Source organism: Lasioglossum baleicum, chromosome 13, assembly GCF_051020765.1.
Source record: "Lasioglossum baleicum chromosome 13, iyLasBale1, whole genome shotgun sequence".
NCBI classification, from domain to species: Eukaryota; Metazoa; Arthropoda; class Insecta; order Hymenoptera; family Halictidae; genus Lasioglossum; species Lasioglossum baleicum.
The window spans coordinates 2,012,611-2,031,925 of NC_134941.1; the positions used below are offsets into that span (position 1 = coordinate 2,012,611).

At 35.6% G+C, this 19,315-nt stretch overlaps 1 protein-coding gene across 12 annotated transcripts in view; it reads right to left on the minus strand.

Moving 5' to 3' along the window:
- The window catches only part of LOC143215469 (lachesin), a 653,313-nt gene that overhangs the window by 434,386 nt on the left and 199,612 nt on the right, over positions 1-19,315 (minus strand). The window lies entirely within an intron of this gene.

Sequence of the window (19,315 nt, forward strand, 5' to 3'; positions counted from 1 at the left end):
TTGGTTGTTACGTAAAAATATCCAATATAAATCGTCACTCTAGGACGTTTTATGCGTATCATTTTGTAAAGGTCTGTTACAGGATAAATAAAAAGTAAAATGTTTTAAGGTAGATGGCACTACCGGTCATAATGGGAGTTTGCAGAGCGTTACCCAAAGATATTCTACGTTAGTGTGCGTGTTCATCCGGATGTTTCATCCCGCCTTTCTCGTATCTAGACAACGTTTCACGAAGCAGATATGCCAGTGTTGTGCCCGGAAAGAACAGGACAAATGCATCCTGTTTTCCCTCATTCTGTTTTTCTAGCCTTACCTCTAGATAGTAACGATCTATGGTGCAGCATACACTGTTAATCACAAAACTACTCGCTTAGTCTCGGACATGAAAGATTTCGTGCTTTATTTTTTGTTCATATCGTGTTCACCCCAATATTTCTTCCTGTTTTACAGTATATGCAAAAAGTATTTCAACACTTTTCTGATCATCGTGAAATTGTCGATATTTAAACTTTAATAATCTCGTTAAAAAAAAATAGTACAACAATAGATTAAAATAACAAAAATATTAGAAAAATTTAAACGTACTATTATATTATTCTCAACCTACTAAACATAATAGGGAAGAAAATAAATTTCTATTTCACTCCAGTTTGGTGCAATTCAGCCAGGAAATTTTTATTTTGCATAAAGATCCGCGGTCTAGTAATTATTGATATTATTGATGTTATAAAAAAGGAAATCTACTTAATCTAAATTTTAAAGACATAATTATAATTGCACGAACTTGTATGAATTTGTAAATTTTTATAAAAATGATCGATAGTAGAACACGTTTACGGTCAACTGTTTTAGGTCAATATCGTCTGGTTTGTGTTCCGAAAAATAAAAAGCCCATATACATACATGTACATGTAGCGTAACCCTGTGTCGAGCGACCGAAACTGTCAGGAAGTGACGAGAAGCTCGGCACACCGGATTCCTAGAATCCGTGTTGTTTTACATGGACGGTAATGCACAATTGCACACGAAGAGCGTCGTATATTTGTCTCATAAATTTTATCTCGAAGCGATTTCCCTTCTATTCTTTCACGAAGCACGGATTTACTCCCCTAATGAATGTAGAGAGAACCAGTTTTTCCAGTTTTTATTAACGTTCGAACGATAATTAAACATACAACTGTACGCAATATTTTTTTCATGAAACTAATGGTTCGGTAAAAATGTTTCGGCTTATTGTAATCCTCCCTCATTTATTTCTCTTATTTAGTAATTATGATGATTGCAGAAATTCTTCATCGTTCGGAATTGGGTAATTTCACGCCAAGTCGGACACTTGCTGGAGTACTGTCTCGGATTTTGTTCGAATTTCAATATGTTGTAGTCTTTAGTGACCTATAAACGAATCTCAAAGGATTTTTCGATATCTTAGAAATTGTTGATTTCACAGACGTGTAAGAAAAAGTGTCACCCATTTTTTCATTAAGTTATTGGAACTAACAAACCGATAAAAATGAGTTTTTAGGAACGTATAGTGAAACATAATACTAATTCATCAGTAATACCTGCGATAAGAGTTTAACACCAAGAACGTTAAGTTTTTACATACCAGACTGAAAATACATCAGTTTAAAGTCCTACTTTGCTAAAACTAAGGCGGACTAACCCCACTCCACCTTAATTAGACTGCGGATTTTTATGCAAAATAAAAATTGTCTGCATCGATTGCAAGAAATAGAAAGTAAATTCAATGTTATTTCTTCCCTTAATGATTTTAAGCATATATTGAAATCTTCAAGTACAGGACAAATCATATATTGACATCTTCATTCTTTAAAACTTTCCAACAATTTTGAATTTTATCTGCTCAATTTTGCTATAAATGCACAAAGATCCGCAGTCTAATAATAACGCTATAAATTGCCAACAACCGTAGTCCCGTTGAAAGCACCGGTTCTCGTTAGATCACCGAAGTTAAACAACGTGGAACGTGACCGGCACTAGGATGGGTGACCGTCTGGTCAAAAACCGGGAAGTGACCCACCCGGGGTGTTTTTCACGTGTTGTTGGCAAAAGGTGGTTCGGAACCCACCATAAACAGTAGGTCCCGCTGAAAAGGCGATGGTGAGAGTGGAAAGAGGAAGAGGATTGGTAAATGAATTTGAAACCCTGAGGGGACCAAATATCATGTCCATAATAACGCTATAAATACTAATAATCTGATTATCCAAGTATCACACGTTTCATTTCTATTAGCGGTTACCATTTCTGCTATGTTTTGTAATTCTATTAAGCCATTTTTCAACATAAATAGTGTTACGAGTCAGCACCGCGCGCAGTTTGTGTAGCCGGTGAGTTTATAAGGAAATGGATAGTCAATCCGTTAGTAGTTGCACGTACGAACCAGATACGAAGTCAGGGGAGTTGCTAGGAAAATGTGAGATTTCGTGAACGAACCCGATGCGAGAACGGCGAATCACTACGCAGACGAACCCGATGCGAAATCAAGGAATAGGTAGGAGCTTGGTAGAGAAACGCAGTCAAACTCGATATGGAATCGATGAGCTGCTGCGAGGTTGGATAACGTACAAACGAACCTGATGTGAAATCACGGAGCTGTGGAATGCGGATAAACTTGATGCGAAATCAAGCCGTCGAGTCGCCAAGGTTTAAAAAAATTTCTTTGTACATATTATTATGATGCGTGAACGGCACTGATCAAGGATCAGGTAGTCGCAAAATGTTAATTACGACCTCTTCTCTCCCTCCCTCTCATTTTAACCCTTAGCACCCGAGTGATGAGTTACTACACCATTTTTCAAAATATTGTTTACATTATTAAATATATCGGTATCTAACCAATTACTAAACATTTCGGTATTGTATGAGGTATTATATCAATTTCATATACATATATCTTTAAAAAGAAGAAATCATATACAGGGTGTCCCAAAATTCGTGAACTTCCCGAAAGGGGGTGGTTCCTGAAACCATTTCAAGCGACATTTTCCTTTGCAAAAATGTTATCCGTGGCTTTGTTTAGGAGTTATTAACGAAAAACCACGGACCAATCAGAGCGCGACCTAGATGCGAGTTGCCACTGGTTGTCACAGTCGGCCCGGCGCACACTGGTCCACGCGCTCGATCTAACTGTTCATTTGGTAAAAAAGCAACTTGCCCAAATCGATGTTTATTGAATGTATATTGCTTCCTAAATGTCCATGACATTCAAAAACGATGAAATTAATGAGATTTATTGAAAATTGTGATTAGAACAAGCATTTAAAAATCAACATTTTATGAATCCTGTTTGCCACCGGAAAAAGTACCTCTTTTCTTGTTGATACCCTGGAGAATCTATTTAATAATATGTATCCATTTTTGTTGCAAATGAATAGTATATTTGTCTGTATTTAGAGTATATCTCTTGTACTAAAAAAAAGATTTAATATTTATAATTTATTATTATAAAATAACAATGCTCCATAGACTAAAGAGAATCTTCACAGTTTTCAATCTTTGGTGAAGGATATCTTTTCAGTCCCCCATGGGCCCTCATTGTATCGATGTGCATTATTATCAGCGTTCTTTTCTCCATGAAATCGTGCAAGAATCACATCCCGTTCGGTCCCGGTACACAAGTTATTATTGTTTAAAGCGTATGTGTCGCCTGAATAGCGGCCGAACCTCTGGCATTTTGATGATGCAGTCGAACAATTAATATTGAAAGATGTTGAAGAAGAAAGTGATGACAACAATGATTTGTCAATATAATATAATATAATATGTCAATTGTTATTGTTGTTTATACAATAAAAATTTTATTTTTATTTTTTATAATTAATATTATGTGTTTTCGCACAGTTTTAAATAAAATATTTTTAATTATGTTTATAAAATCCATTACTTAAAAAATGATTGCTTATTGTGTTTATTTAAGACCTGAACCTGATTTATCAGATACTTCCGATAATCTGAGATAAAAATGTTTTAAACAAAACTTAATCAACATTCAGCAGTCTAGAAATTTCAATCGAAAAAATTAAAAAAGAGATTTTTGATGCATAAATAATTAAAGTCACCTTGAATTTTTAAAAGTCAATATGTATTTTTGACCGATAATATTGTAGCTGATATCAAAACGAATCCAACGACCTAAATTACTATACCTTTAAACTTTCAAATAGTGCTAAAATATTAATGAACAGCTAGATCGAGCGCGTGGACCAGTGTGCGGCGCGCCAACTGTCTATTGGCCGACTGTGGCAACTCGCATCTAGGTCGCGCTCTGATTGGTCCGTGTTTTTCGTTAATAACTCCTAAACAAAGCCACGGATAACATTTTAGCAAAGGTAAATGTCACTTGAAATGGTCTCAGGAACCACCCCCTTTCGGGAAGTTCACGAATTTTGGGACACCCTGTAGAATGGAATTATTCTAGGTTGGAAGGAACATTTAATTTTCCAGTTAGCAGATGATGGTGCATATTTTAATGTATTCTGGTTTAAAAATACAATGACTTTAGAACAGTGTTTCCTAACGTGGGACTCACGCCGCACAGGGGGGGGGGCTCAGAGTCACCACTAAAAACTGAAGTACCATTAATCAAACTATTGTTTACATTATTAAATGTATATCCCTTTATCCTTCTATCTCCCTTAAGCCGACCAAGAAAAACCTCTCCGAGTAAAATGTCAGCTCTCTCTAGCTTGTTCGCGGGGGTAGTTACAGGGTAGATTTCGCGTTCTAAAATTCTAAAAAAATACATATGACATATTTGGATCCTAAGGCGCATTTTACAATATTTTTTGTTGCAAACTGTGCTCCTTTATCCCATACATCTCTTTTTATATCCTTCCCTTTCGTTCAGTGTCCCATCATCGCGCGTCGGTGGGGAGGGGGGGGCGGTAGCGGTACGGTATTGACGGTCGATTGTTTTATCATTTTATGATTAGGCCAAATGCTGCAGCTGTTTTGGCTTATTGTGGATTACCGGGGTTTGGGTGTAATAGATTTCGAGCGGTGAGCATTGAGGGAATATTAGTGTTTCTAAATTATACTCGACTTCCGCATGGTACAAATGAAGTACGTGGTGTACAAATGAAGAATTCAATAGTAGTACTATTCCTAATTTTTATTATGTTCAATTTTTATAAATAAATCATTGACATTTTGTTGACCTATTGTATATCAAAGGTTTTCACATTTACATAGGTACATATGTATACATACAACCCCTGGCAGAATGTTTCCGATCGGAGGCATTGATAAGGATTTTAGAGAAAACATTTACAATCTAGAAGTATAAAATATTATTTTATGGAGTTAAAACTGATGGGAAATAAAAAGTGGCTTATTGAAGAATGGAAAACAACAAAGTAACATAAGTTTTCATTTATTTTAACAAAGAAACCAGAAAATAAACAAAATTTTACACGGAAAAAAGTTCCCGATTAATTGAACAGCTGGAAGAAAGTTTCGGGATACGGCGAAACGGGGTACGGCGCGGTACGGCAACTCATGTCGGGCGAAGATATTTTGCTTTTCGGTTCGAAAAAACGTCGACGTTGCAAACTTTGAAGGGTGGTTACTCGAGAAAAAAGTGTGCTCTATCGCGTGACATAATTCGATTTTACGCTGGACCCTTATTTTTTAAGATAAATTGAAAAATATCCTCAACAATTGGTGCAAAAGTGGTGTCTCTCCATCTTTAACGATTGTTTAAACATTCATAATGTATTAATATTGGACATCACTGTATTCGGGAAAGTCTAGGGAATCTTCTGCTGCAAAGAACAATCCAATATCTTTTATAATAACATCACAATATTTGTTTAAAGTTGAAAAATATGTTTTGTTTTCAAAATAATGTTTCTCAAAAACTATGCGTTTAGGGGAATAATTAAGGGCAGATTCGGAATCAGCACAAAAAACTCTATAAGAATCATCCAACAGTAATTGTTGAACTTTGGTGTTGGACAGTGTAACTCGAATCGGAAACTTTCTTCCAGCAGTTCTATTAATCGAGAGCTTTTTTCTGTGTAACATTTTGTTTATTTTCTAGTTTCTTTATTACAATAAATGGAAGCATATGTTATTTTTCATTGTTTAATAAGCCCCTTTCTTTCCATTTCCCATCAGTTTTAACTCCATAAAGTAATATTTTATATTCTAAATTATTTTATATTCTTTATACTTCTAAATTGTGAATATTTTCTCTAAAATCCGTGTCAATGCCTCCGATCGGAAACATTCTGCCAGGGGTTGTATACGAACTTAATTTTTAAAATCCCTTTAATTGAATTTAACGATAATATTTGGGTTAGTGAGAACAATAAGCCAAGAAATCCTTTCTGTGGAAATAGATGGATTAACACGTATTTATATAAATTTTCGACCATTTTTTACTGTATTGTTTTTAGCACTTTTCTTGAATGACCTTGAATAATTACAATCACGGAATTGGTAATGAAAGGGACTATCATTGTAGGTGTTTAAAAAAGGATAGTTTACTTTAAAAAATGAAGATGACCTCGATATCTCTAAAAAAAAATGACATAAAGACAAACATTTTTTTGGTATCATGTGAACTCCATTTTACCATTCAACTTTGTCCGCAAGACCTGTCATGTATCTTTGAAAACAACAATGATATTTGAGGCAGCAACGTTAGGCGACTCATCCTGTATGCAGGAAGTAGAATAGGTCGGTTATGGTCAGATGCGTCAAATGTGTCAGACGTTTCCTATCGAATAAGATGCGCGTTCGCTGCATTTTCAAACTCGATTTCCTCGAAAACGAAGCTTCGGATCAAAAAATTTTATTCTATAGTTCCGACTTAATTTCTCATGTAGAATCACCCTCTCTACAGTTGTATCAGTAATATCGGGACACCCTGTATTTCCCGGTCCCATGAAAGTTTTGATCGTCGACGAATTTAATTGACGCCGATTTTGATGTTTACTAACAACGACGTATTGCCTCATTGATTATGTATGTACTTTCTTCTTGATGTTATACAGGGTGAGTCACCCAACGTTGCCACCTCAAATATCTTTGTGATTTTTAAAGATACATCAAATGTCTGAAGGACAAAGCTGAATGGTTCAGTGGGGCTCACATGATACCAAAAATATTTTTGTTTTTATGTGATTTTTTTTAGAGATATCAAGGTCACCTTCATTTTCTTAAAATGGAATAAGGTATTTTTTAATACATGAATCGATGCAGTATGTCGGTATGTATGTCTAAAAGTTAGTAGTTCAGGAGATATTTCAATTTAAAGACGTTACACTAGTAAATAAACGCTAATGTCTAAGTACGACAGTAATGGTGGTTTAGAATTATGTAAATTGAAGTATCTCCTAAACTACTAACTTTTCGACATACATATCGACGTCCTGCATCGATTGATGTATTAAAAAACACCTCATTCCATTTAAAAAAATGAAGGTCACCTTCATATCTCTGAAAAAATGACATAAAAACAAAATTTTTTTGGTATTATGTGAGCCCCACTGAACCATTCGACTTTGTCCTTCAGACATTTGACGCATCTTTAAAACAACAAAGATATGTTAGGTGGCAACGTTAAGTGACTCACCCTGTATTAAAAAGAACTCTCAAAAAAAGTATCAAAAGAAGTAGCTCAAAAAAATATATCAGAAAAAGTACATAATCAATGAGGTAGTACGTCGTTGTCAGTAAACATCATATGAATATCGTTGTAGATCATGTTACTGTTGGCTGTTACTGTTGTCAGCTAAATTCGTCGCCGGTCAAAATCGTTGTCGGTTAAATTCGTTGTCAGTTAAAGACGTTCTCTGCCAAAATTATTGTCGGTCAAATCTGTAGGCAGTGAAATATTGTCGGTGGAAGCTGTGTCGGTGATTTGCATGGGACTCGTATTTCCATAGATATTCACAGAAATGTGAAACAGTATTTAATGAAGAAGAATTCGTAAACAGCCGAAACAGAAATGCTTGCTTACCGCCACGCCGATGTTGGTAGATTGTCTATTCTTAACAAAATCACACGTAAGATTTTGTGTTTTCCACAGTTGTAAATGAATAAATTAATTTTGAAATTAAATCGTCACAAGCAGCTCCATTACTGCACATTTTTTGCATACACGCAGGTTTGTTTCGTTCTGGCACATAATTCATAATAATTGCTGTGTTATAAACTTGGAGACAGGTCGCAATAAATATTGAGTTCACTAGGCGTGCGAATTCTAGAGCGTGGTTTCCTTGTCGGTATTTTACAATTAGTTGCGGGCTTTCATATACCGATTGTTACCTGCGCAAGGCGAGGGTCTCCAGTGTCTGGACCTTTAAAAATTAGAATTTCTTTTTCCAGCTTTCCACTTCTTTGATTTAAAGAATATATACATTAAAGGAATTTTAAGTATTACAATGAACCTTTTTTTAAATTGGATTATATTAACTTAATTAAATATTAATATTACAGAATCCATTTATTTCAAGGCAGCGAACATCCAATATTTTCTGTTTAAGTTTATCAATATCAATTTATTGAAATGACTAGTATGTGGCCGGATCAAATGCTTCTGAAGTTAAAGAAGCTGTTCCGGAATCCAGGAATGCAAGTAGTGACGAAATTATGAAAACATTAGCTTTTCACTTCTTTGATATTTAAAGAATATGTAATCTCAAGGAAATTTGAAGAATTACCAATATGTAGGCTCTCTCAAGTGTCGTACACGCAAAACTTTAAACACGTATTTCTCGAAACATCATTTTCCCAACAAGTGGTATAAATATCTCAAAAACTGTTCCGTCGCGAAGGAACAGTATTCGTGTGTTTCCTTCGGACAGGATTTATAGTACGTTCGTGTCTAAATCTCTTCTTAGAGGATTAAAGAAACTAGGGTCATTCGGCGACCATTCAAGGCATCTGTTTAACGTTCATTTTTATACACTCTTGAAAATACAAAGTGTCATAAATCTAGTCCCTCCGAAGAACCGCTTGCGACCGTTACGCACGATGTCGAATTACCGAGACTCGTCGCGTCGTCGACTGAGATAGATATCGCCCCACTCCTCCTTCCCAGGGCCTCACTCAGAGCTACGGAAAGGAGGTCCTAGCAGTCAAAAGTGTACTGATTGGGCAACTTTCGGCAGGAACCAATCAGTGCATCTTATTTTCCATTCGAGACCCAACGAGCATCGCGTTAGGACTGGAAGACGAAGCAGTGTGCCCAGGCGGGATACGTTTTTTCGCGCATGTGCGTCCAAAACAGTAACGTATCTATGATGAGGCGATGATGTAGCAGAGCCCTGAGGCAGCTATATCGGTGGGAATGTACCGGTATAATTGACGGGACGCACAGCGCACATACGGCCGAATTACCAAATTACGACGACAAAAATATGAAATGAGATTTTATTTGACATTCTGGTTAGAAATGCTTCTAAGAAGACTGCTTAATAATAATCATCGGAAAAGTAGCTACTTAGGGTTAATTGGTGTCATAAAAAAGGGTTAAGGGTCCATATTATTTTAATTAAAACAGAATTAAATAAATTAAAACACTAAATTATTTCTGCAGTACTTATCACAAGAGGGTCCGAGGATACCAGCATCCAGTTAAATATGTCACTATTGGTGTTGATTCTTGAAGTTCTTCTAGAGTGATATTGTCTTAATTTTTTATACTCTTTATGGCCCGCCTCAATTACATCTTCTGACAGTTGGCCAACTGGTAGAGGTAAAGATTTTATAATATCAGCTCCGTGTATTAACAATTTATGAACACTGGCGCTCATTTTGTACCCACCATAAAATGAAATAGCCATCTGTGTTGTTTCAAAACAATATATTTTAAATAAATCTTCTTCAATATAGTGTCCGCAAGATATAATGGAAAGTATATTTGAAAATCTTTCTATTAAATCGCTATTGATTCCAGTTATTTGGGAAACGAGCGAAGGATTCTTAAAAAATTTCCGCGCTGTATTTCCATCGTTACTATTGCCTCCACCTTGTTTAGGCTGATCCACAACGAGTCCCATTTTTTTATAAAATTCAGTCACTATTTTACTTGTTCACTTCTTAACACTTCAAATAGTTCTTTTCTCGTAATCTTTATCTCCTGTACAGCACGGTCGACGCGACTACCTGTAAAGAATCCGCTCTATAGATCGAAGGGTCAAAGGGGGGGACTCATTTTTTAATTTTTTATATTAGTTATAAGTTATAAGCCATTTTTTCGAACTAGTAAAGAAAGATCGGGGTACTCTTTGGAACTTTTTTTGTAACTTCTAACCAAGAATAGTATATGATACAATATAGTATATTAACAGTATGTACAACTTATGTTTGTGTTAACAATAATTGCAGATGAAAGTACGAACCTGACGCTTCAATATCCATGTGGAAAACTTAGCGAATTTCAATTGGAGAAAACAGGATTAACGCAATTACGTCGTCAAAATTACTGACGCGAACAACTTAGATTCACCGTCCGAACCATAGCCTAACTTTGCACAGGTGCACCGACTACTGCCTTGCGTTAACAAAAACAATTTTCACGCTACATTGTGGGCCGTTTCTTAGAGTACGTAATGATGGTATTTGAAATTAGTTTAGAGAAAATTGTTAAATCGACTTTTGTCGTCGTAATTTGGTCATTCGGCCGTATGTGCAGCGGTCCAAATGGACGACTTAGGAGTGCAAAAGTCAAAGAACCAAACATGTAGTAGGCTCCATGGAGATCATATCAATTTCTTAAAATTCTGCATGGCGCTGAAGGTGCCACATTTCCTCGAGAAGCGTACTTTACTGAGGCTAAAAACGCCGCGCATGCGCGAAAAAACGTATCCCATCTGGGCACACTGAGACGAAGTCGCTCAGTTGAGTTTTACGCTCTAATGCCGTGACATTCTCCAGTCCTCGGGTAGACAAGTACAACGCACGAGCCGTTGTCTTGTCAATCGTTTAATCATACGTGTAAAATTAGCATCCCGGTAATTCGTTGTCCAGCGGTCAGGACACCCGACAAAACGGGATCGCATCGGTCAAGATCCCTCGCGTACCGAATCACGTCAATCGAGATTCCTCGCGTGCGTTCGAATCATCAACGCGAATCATTATCATCATCTGCTTGCGTATAAGGCAGGACCTGCTGGATCAGCCTTACTGACGAGTCCACTAGCAGGTCCGGGACGAAACGCTTCCATTAACGTCTTTCAATTTTATGCGAAATAATTATTGTCTTTGCGCTCATCATATCATTGAACTAGCTGCCCAAGATTAACTTGGCGGGCAGTGATCCGAAACATTCGCGAACCGACAGTTCCGCGACAAAACAAAAACTAATTAATCAATTTTAATGAACCGTTTTTTTTAAATGAAAGAATATATTTCTTTCAAGGCAGTGAACATACAATATTTTCTATTTAAATTTGTCAATATCAATTTATTGAAATGACTAGTATGTTCGCCGGATCAAATGCTTCTCAAGTCAAAGAAGCTGTTCCGAAATCCTGGAATTCAAGTAGTGACGAAATTATGAAGAAAGTGGTTAGAGGCATGCTCAGCGTAGTTGTTTTAAATACATAATATTTTCACTGTCTTTTCATATATCATGCCTTTTTAACTCTTTTCACTTCATACTATTAATGTTTGGAATTCGTTATATAAATGCTCAAAACTCCTACGAATTTTAGTGGTGTTATAGCTATACTCCATAGTGTATTTTTAGTGCTTTTTTAGACGAATCCAACGAGGTACTAACAAAGTCAGTTTGTTCTATGGAAGGTCGTAAAATAGTAAAAAAACCGAGCACCGCAACACAAAAATGCTCCTAACTGTCGCGTCTATCCGTTAAGCCTATTTCATCTCGTGTACAGTTGAAACGAACAAACACAACGAAACATTTTGCCACGTTGTGGGGCACGTTGTTATTGAAATTGACATATGTTGTCAAGGACACTCTCCTAAGTGACTTTGGAAAGGTTCTGTCCGTTGCTCGTTTTTTATCAAAAAGTTATTAACAAAAATATGTAAATGCTATTATACTATATGCAATTTGCCCGTACATATGTATCTACATATGTATATGTGATCTTCACTTTGACATATACATATATGTTTTATCAATGACAATCTCACACCAACACCAACCTACTTCAACTACAAAATTTTTTTAAGATCCTAAGTAACCTAAGTTTAACTTAAGTAAAACTGATCACACAGAATTTAAATCAGAATAACTTTTTTATGAATGGACCAAACGACTTCAATTTCTCTGTAAGGCTAGATGAATTAGTTTAGTTAATGACGTCTAAAAAATATGTTGAATAGATGCATTTGGTCGGAATTGTGAAAAACAATAGTAAAATTTGATTTTTACAAGTTTTTGGCTAGGCCAATAACGAAAATTTGAAAGATGTGTTTTGTAAACTTGTATGAATTATATACGTTCTGAAAATTTCATTGAAATTGGTTAATTGCAATACGAGTTATAATCGGTCAAAAGTGGTAAAAATTGCAATTTTTCAAAATTTTTGGCGTTTTTTTAATGAAATTTTCGGAGCGTATATAATTTATAATTGATGACCAAACACATCTTTTAAATTTTCGTTATTGGCCCCGCTAAAACAGTTGGAAAAATCAATTTTTACTATTTTTTTTCACAATTCTGACCAAATGCATTTTATCAACATATTTTTTAGACGTCATTAACTAAACTAATTCATCTAGCCTTACAGAGAAATTGAAGTCGTTTGGTCCATTTATAAAAAAGTTGTTCTTATTCAAAGAGTGTGTGATCAATTTTGCTCCTAACTGTATATAGGAAAAAGTTGTTAAGAATATTGACCTTGGTAACATATTGCAAAGTCACGGTCAAGGTCATTCGAGGTGGGTCCCCTAAACGTTATAGTTGCTACATAATTTTTGGAATAAAATTACATTTTCGGCATATTTTATATTCAATTCTTAATACAGTGATTGGCATTAATATTCGGGAACTCTAAAGCGGCCCCTAGACGATCAATATCATCGTCAATATATCACGCACACGAGACAATATTATTGTCCAATAAGTTAGTGCACAACTGATGACACTGCAGTTAACATGTGGAATAAAAAGGAAGCAAGTTGTGTGGCCATTGCATTAGTTATAGTTTTAAAAAAGAAGGAGAAAAAGAAAAAAGAACGAGAGGATTCCTTTCTGAAGTTAGTGCGGAACGAATTACATTTTTTAACTAACTGCGACTGATTAGCATCTGGATACTTTTCTTTATATTTCCGAAGCATATGTTCGTTTTGTTCATTTTTTTATCCTGTTGCTATACTCTTCTTTACTCTTGATATTCCATAAAGCAGGTAAGCTCTGATACACCCCAATACATCCTAAAATGAATTTTTTTTCTTCCTCGTTTTCCTTCGTAGCCATACTTGAAAATTCAATGTTCACTTTGCGACTGTGAAGATAGAACTGAGCCAATATTGCGCAATATTACCCACAGACGAAGCAATATTTACGAGATTGTACAATAAAAATCAAACTCTATTTGATTGACTCAATATATTGCGCAATCTTTCAATTTGATTTACAGACGATCGATATTATTGTACAATATCAATTATTGTGCAATATATTGACGAAAATATTGATCGTCCAGGGGCCGCTTTAAAAAGACGATAAGTTTTTCAGTATTGCACCATACGACTTGGATTTTCTTGAGAAGTTACAATCAGTAAAATAAGTCTCTGTACACCCTTTAAAACAGAATAACTTTTTTATAATTATACCAAATGACCTGTGTGATGTTTCGTAAGCAATTAAAAATATTGGTTTACTGAATGATGTGCAAAAATATTTTCTAAAAATTACAATTGATCAGGTTACATGCAAAAATAAAAAAAGCATTTTCTAAATCTTTTTTATTTGGGTCCCTATGAAAATTTAAAATATAAGGTTTGTGGATCTATGTTAGTTATACACATGCTGAAAAATGTACAATTATGTGGATTTTTTAAGCAGAAACTCATCAAAAGTAAAACTACGATTTCCACCTATGTTATAGCTCGTCAATCGATTTCGATGACATTTTCAGCAGGTGTGTAACTACTATAGATCTACAAAACGTACATTTTAAATTTTCATTAAAGGCCCAAATAATAAAGTTTTAAATAATGCCTTTTTTATTTTCGCATGTAACCTTGTAAATTATAATTTTTGGAAAATATTTTTTGCACATCATTCAGTCAACCAATGCTTCTAATTGCTTACAAAACACCAGGTCATTTGGTATAATTATAAAAAAGTTATCCTGTTTTAAAGGGTGTACGGAGACTTATTTTACTGAGTGTATGTTTCAATATGAAAACATTCCAAATTAAGAATAAAGATTAAGAACGGTTTTCACAAGGCACGGTAAAAAAGAATTTCTACTGCTTCCCATTTTTGTTATAAATGCATAAAATCCGCTGTCTACTTATAAATAATGTAGAATGAAAAAATTAGAACATTATTTTTCCCCATTGATTTAAGATAAACCTTAAGTGTCCGGCACTCGGGGAACTCTCCCTACAGCCTGTTCTATTTGTAATATAATAAGAAGCGAAGGAGAAAAATATTAAGATAGTATTATCTAGGTGCACGGTAGTGCACCAGCCAAGTTCTTGCACTACCTCCTTTTACACGAAACAACTTAGCCGTTTTTTAGAGGCTTATAACTCGACACTGGAGGCAGATGGAGAGATGTAATTTCGTACACTTGTAAAATGCTATCATGTCTCAATATTGACAAAACATTAATCTTCCAACATTAGTAGGTTCCGAGATATAGGGGACCTCAAATATCGCTTTTGTCACCGACTGACTGACTGACTGACTGATTGACTGACAGATCATCAAAACCTTTTGGATACTTCCCATTGACCTACAAGCTTGAAATTTGGTACATAGGTCCACCATAACAAACACTCAAAGGAATAATTATTAAAGTTTGAAATTTTACACCTTGAAGGGGTTGTCTTAAAAAAAAAACACGAAATAGGTTATGTATGGAGAAAATGAAATATGTCGCTTTTCCCATAAGCAACCGTGTAAATTCCGGAAAGAATCATGTGCTCTCTTCAAACGTTCGTATAGCGCCATTCGAGGTAGTGGCAAAAAGCTCAAACTGGTAGATTACAATAAGGTAGAAAATGACACTAAAATTATAACAAAAAAAATCTAGGTAAAGTTGGGTTCTAATTCTCCGGCAGAGTGTTAATCTTTGATACCTACTTGATAATTGATGAAATTTCAACAAAAATTGATGAAATCCCAACAAAAACATTCTGTAAACAGGAGCCAAGTTCTTATGGCCGTAAAAAGTTGTGAGATCAAACAAAATACGGCCAAGTTCGTTAGCTTAGAAATACCTCTTGCAATACTGAAAAAAGCGTTTGTAAAAATTAGTTAAAAAGAACGGTATTTAATTTTTAAACAGTCACATGGAGGGCTAAATTATTCAAACTTGGCCGCTACCTAACACGTTTTAGGGCCATTGGTTTAAAAAGTAACGGCCAAGTTTGAATAATTTAGCCCTCCATGTGACTCTTTAAAAATTAAACAACGTTCTTTTTAACTAATTTTTACAAACGCTTTTTTCAGTGTTGCAAAAGGTATTTCTAAGCTAACGAACTTGGCCGTATTTTGTTTGATCTCACAACTTTTTACGGCCATAAGAACTTGGCTCCTGTTTACAGAATGTTTTTGTTGGGATAGTATTCACAGCAGCATATTTGAATATTAGAAAATCTGGCATCGTGGAATAAAATAAAAAGAGCTGATAAGAAAAGAGAGTTTGTTTCTGCTTGTCTACTCCTAGAAACGATGTTGCAGCAAATATCTTCTCCGCAATGGTTGTAACTACCAATGTGAAACGTTGCGAGAGTTCGTGGTTCGAAGTTGCGTGCACAGACAATGAGATACGACTACTCGGCCAGCACTACTGTAGAAAATTCGTTGAGTAAAGTGGCTAGCCTGCTTTTATGTATCCTTTTCCTACCTCCGCTACCTCTTCTTCCAGCTCGAAGAACCAAGCGAGAGCGAGTTCTTCAATCGTGGGTAGAGTAAAGCTCGGAAGTGTATTTGCTAAACGACTCCAAAAGGATCGACCGGTTTCCAGCTCTCCTCCGCCTGCGTCAGCGTCTAGTTTTATCTTCATACAGTGATATCCCTCATTCCAGCTTGTCCCATGACTTTCTTTAACATCATTGTAAAAAACTTCGCACGTAGAGAGCACGTACTTTTACTGTAGCGAGTTCGTCGCTGTCCCAATTTGTATGCTACGTCTTCGAATATGCAGGTTTTGTGAAATTTTTTAAGTGAAACTTCTTTTGGCAGGGTGTGAGCCTAATTTCGCGTCACGAAAATGCGTAACGGAAGTGGTGGGGATGGTTAGCCGATGCGTCGCAAATTTTGATCGCTCATTATTTTTTCTATGATTTTCTATGATTCTATCATTGAAACAATTGGCTTGTGATAGCTAAAATCCCAACAAAAACATTCTGTAAACAGGAGCCAAGTTCTTATGGCCGTAAAAAGTTGTGAGATCAAACAAAATACGGCCAAGCTCGTTAGCTTAGAAATACCTCTTGCAATACTGAAAAAGCGTTTGTAAAAATTAGTTTAAAAGAACGCTATTTAATTTTTAAAGAGTTACATGGAGGCCTAAATTATTCAAACTTGGCCGTTACTTTTTAAACCAATGGCCCTAAAACGTGTTAGGTAGCGGCCAAGTTTGAATAATTTTGCCCTCCATGTGACTGTTTAAAAATTAAATACCGTTCTTTTTAACTAATTTTTACAAACGCTTTTTTCAGTATTGCAAGAGGTATTTCTAAGCTAACGAACTTGGCCGTATGTTGTTTGATCTCACAACTTTTTACGGCCATAAGAACTTGGCTCCTGTTTACAGAATGTTTTTGTTGGGATTTCATCAATTTTTGTTGAAATTTCATCAATTATCAAGTAGGTATCAAAGATTAACACTCTGCCGGCGAATTAGAACCCAACTTTACCTAGATTTTTTTTATTATAATTTTAGTCTCATTTTCTACCTTATTGTATACCAGTTTGAGCTTTTTGCCACTAGCTCGAATGGCGCTATACGAACGTTTGAAGAGAGCAGATGATTCTTTCCGGAATTTACACGGTTCCTTATGGGAAAAACGGCATATTTCATTTTCTCCATACATAACCTATTTCGTTTTTTTTTTAATACAACCCCTTTAAGATGTAAAATTTCAAACTTTGATAATTATTCCTTTGAGTGTTTGGTATGGTGGACCAATGTACCAAATTTCAAGCTTGTAGGTCAATGGGAAGTACCCAAAAGGTTTTGATGATCTGTCAGTCAGTCAGTCAGTCAGTGACAAATTTAGCGATTTTTGAGGTCCTATATCTCGGAACCTACTAATGTTGGAAGATTAATGTTTTGTCAATATTGAGACATGATAGCATTTAACAAGTGTACGAAATTACATCTCTCCATCTGCCTCCAGTGTTGAGTTATAAGCCTCTAAAAAACGGCTAAGTTGTTTCGTGTGAAAGGAGGTAGTGCAAGAACTTGGCTGGTGCACTACCGTGCACCTAGATATGATATAAATGTTCTTGATTCAATTTTGTCTAAATGTCTTGCAAATACTGCATCGAGAGTTGTTCCTGATCTCGTTGTCGCTTCATTAGGATTATTTACCATTTCCAATCTTAATTTACTTCTAAACATTACCAGACTGCAAGAAGTTTCACTTCTGCTGCGCGTGGTTTTCCACGCCAATGTTTTCTTCTTTCTAACTTCCTTCGAAACGCATCTTGTCTCATTCGTCTCAAGTTTATACAACGACAGAGATGAAACGCGTCGCGTGATCAGGCTGCGGCGGAAGCGTTGGGGTGTAGCGTCGTAAAAGGGGAAGGTAGAGTGGGAACACAAGTCACACAAGTCTTAATCTGGCAACTCTACGTCCGGCGAATCGACTTCCAATCGGTAGGTATCGATACACGCGCCTTTGTAATTTTCGCGCGTGACAATTTCACACCCGCTTTGAATCTTTGATCTCGCCGGTGCGTATTCGCATCAGCCGTCCTGAAAGTATTAACCCTTTGCACTCCTTTATCGAGCGTGACTCGACATTAGAAAAAGAAAAATGTAAATAAAACGGGGTTTTATATCTATTTGGTTCTTCCTTTATTTATTTAATTGTCTTATGTGTTTTAGTTAAAAACAAATATAAGTTCCACAATTATAAATTACAACAAAGTTTGAGAGGTATATTTAATATAATTAGTATATATATATAAACAAAATTGTTTAACCTGGCGTTAGTTAGGTGTGGCCTCACAGACCCCAGAGATTTTAGATTGATTGTAACATTGTAAACATGTTTCATTAGTTAAATATTTTTGAATAATAAAAATTTAATTTCGTGGATCTGCGTTTTTACTCTGATAAATTGCAAGCCTCTTAAGCAATACCTAATCTTATAAATATGAAAAAGGTATTTATTTCTATAATACAATATATTATTTCGGGGGGTCTGTGAGACCCCACCTTACCACTTACGATACATTTTCCCACCAACCAATTTTACCAACGCCGGGTTAAGATAAGTAGCAGTACGGGAACTGTCCTTTGAAGTAAATTTCAAATAAAGCGCTTAAAGTGGTAGGGAATTGTCGAGAACAAAATTGAAAAATAGCATTAAGCAAATAATTTCAGTCGAAGTCTAAAGTATAGCTACTTCGTTACACGGCTGGAATAACGTCCAATGAGTACACATTTGATTATAATGTAGAGAGGAATACCTAAACGATAATAGCAAAGTCGATGCAAGCTTTATATTCGAAAATTTTCCATGAAACGCTATATTTGAAACGCTCACTGTGTACAGTGAAGCAGTATTTTGAAACAATTTTATATAACATATTTAAAACGTTTAATTCTGTCGATATTTACCTCGAAGATAACATTACTCTGTTCTGGTAAATACTTGACTGGCTTCCAGGTTCCGTTTGCATTTCCGTGCATTTCAATTTAAAATTTAAATCTGTCGTTTTTGGATTTCCATCGAAACAAAGGATGAAATGAAAAGAAATCGCGAACGATAGTATACACATATAAGATATATATTGTGTGAGTTACAAGCAACAGATTCAGGAAATTTCCCCTCGTCGTACGTGCCTAGAACTATCTTCGTTGCATTTATTCGAATCAATACGCACCGCATAGAAGTTGTTTCCAAGCCATACTCCCGTCAAGGATGCTCGGAGCTTAGATGAGAAACAGGAAAATCC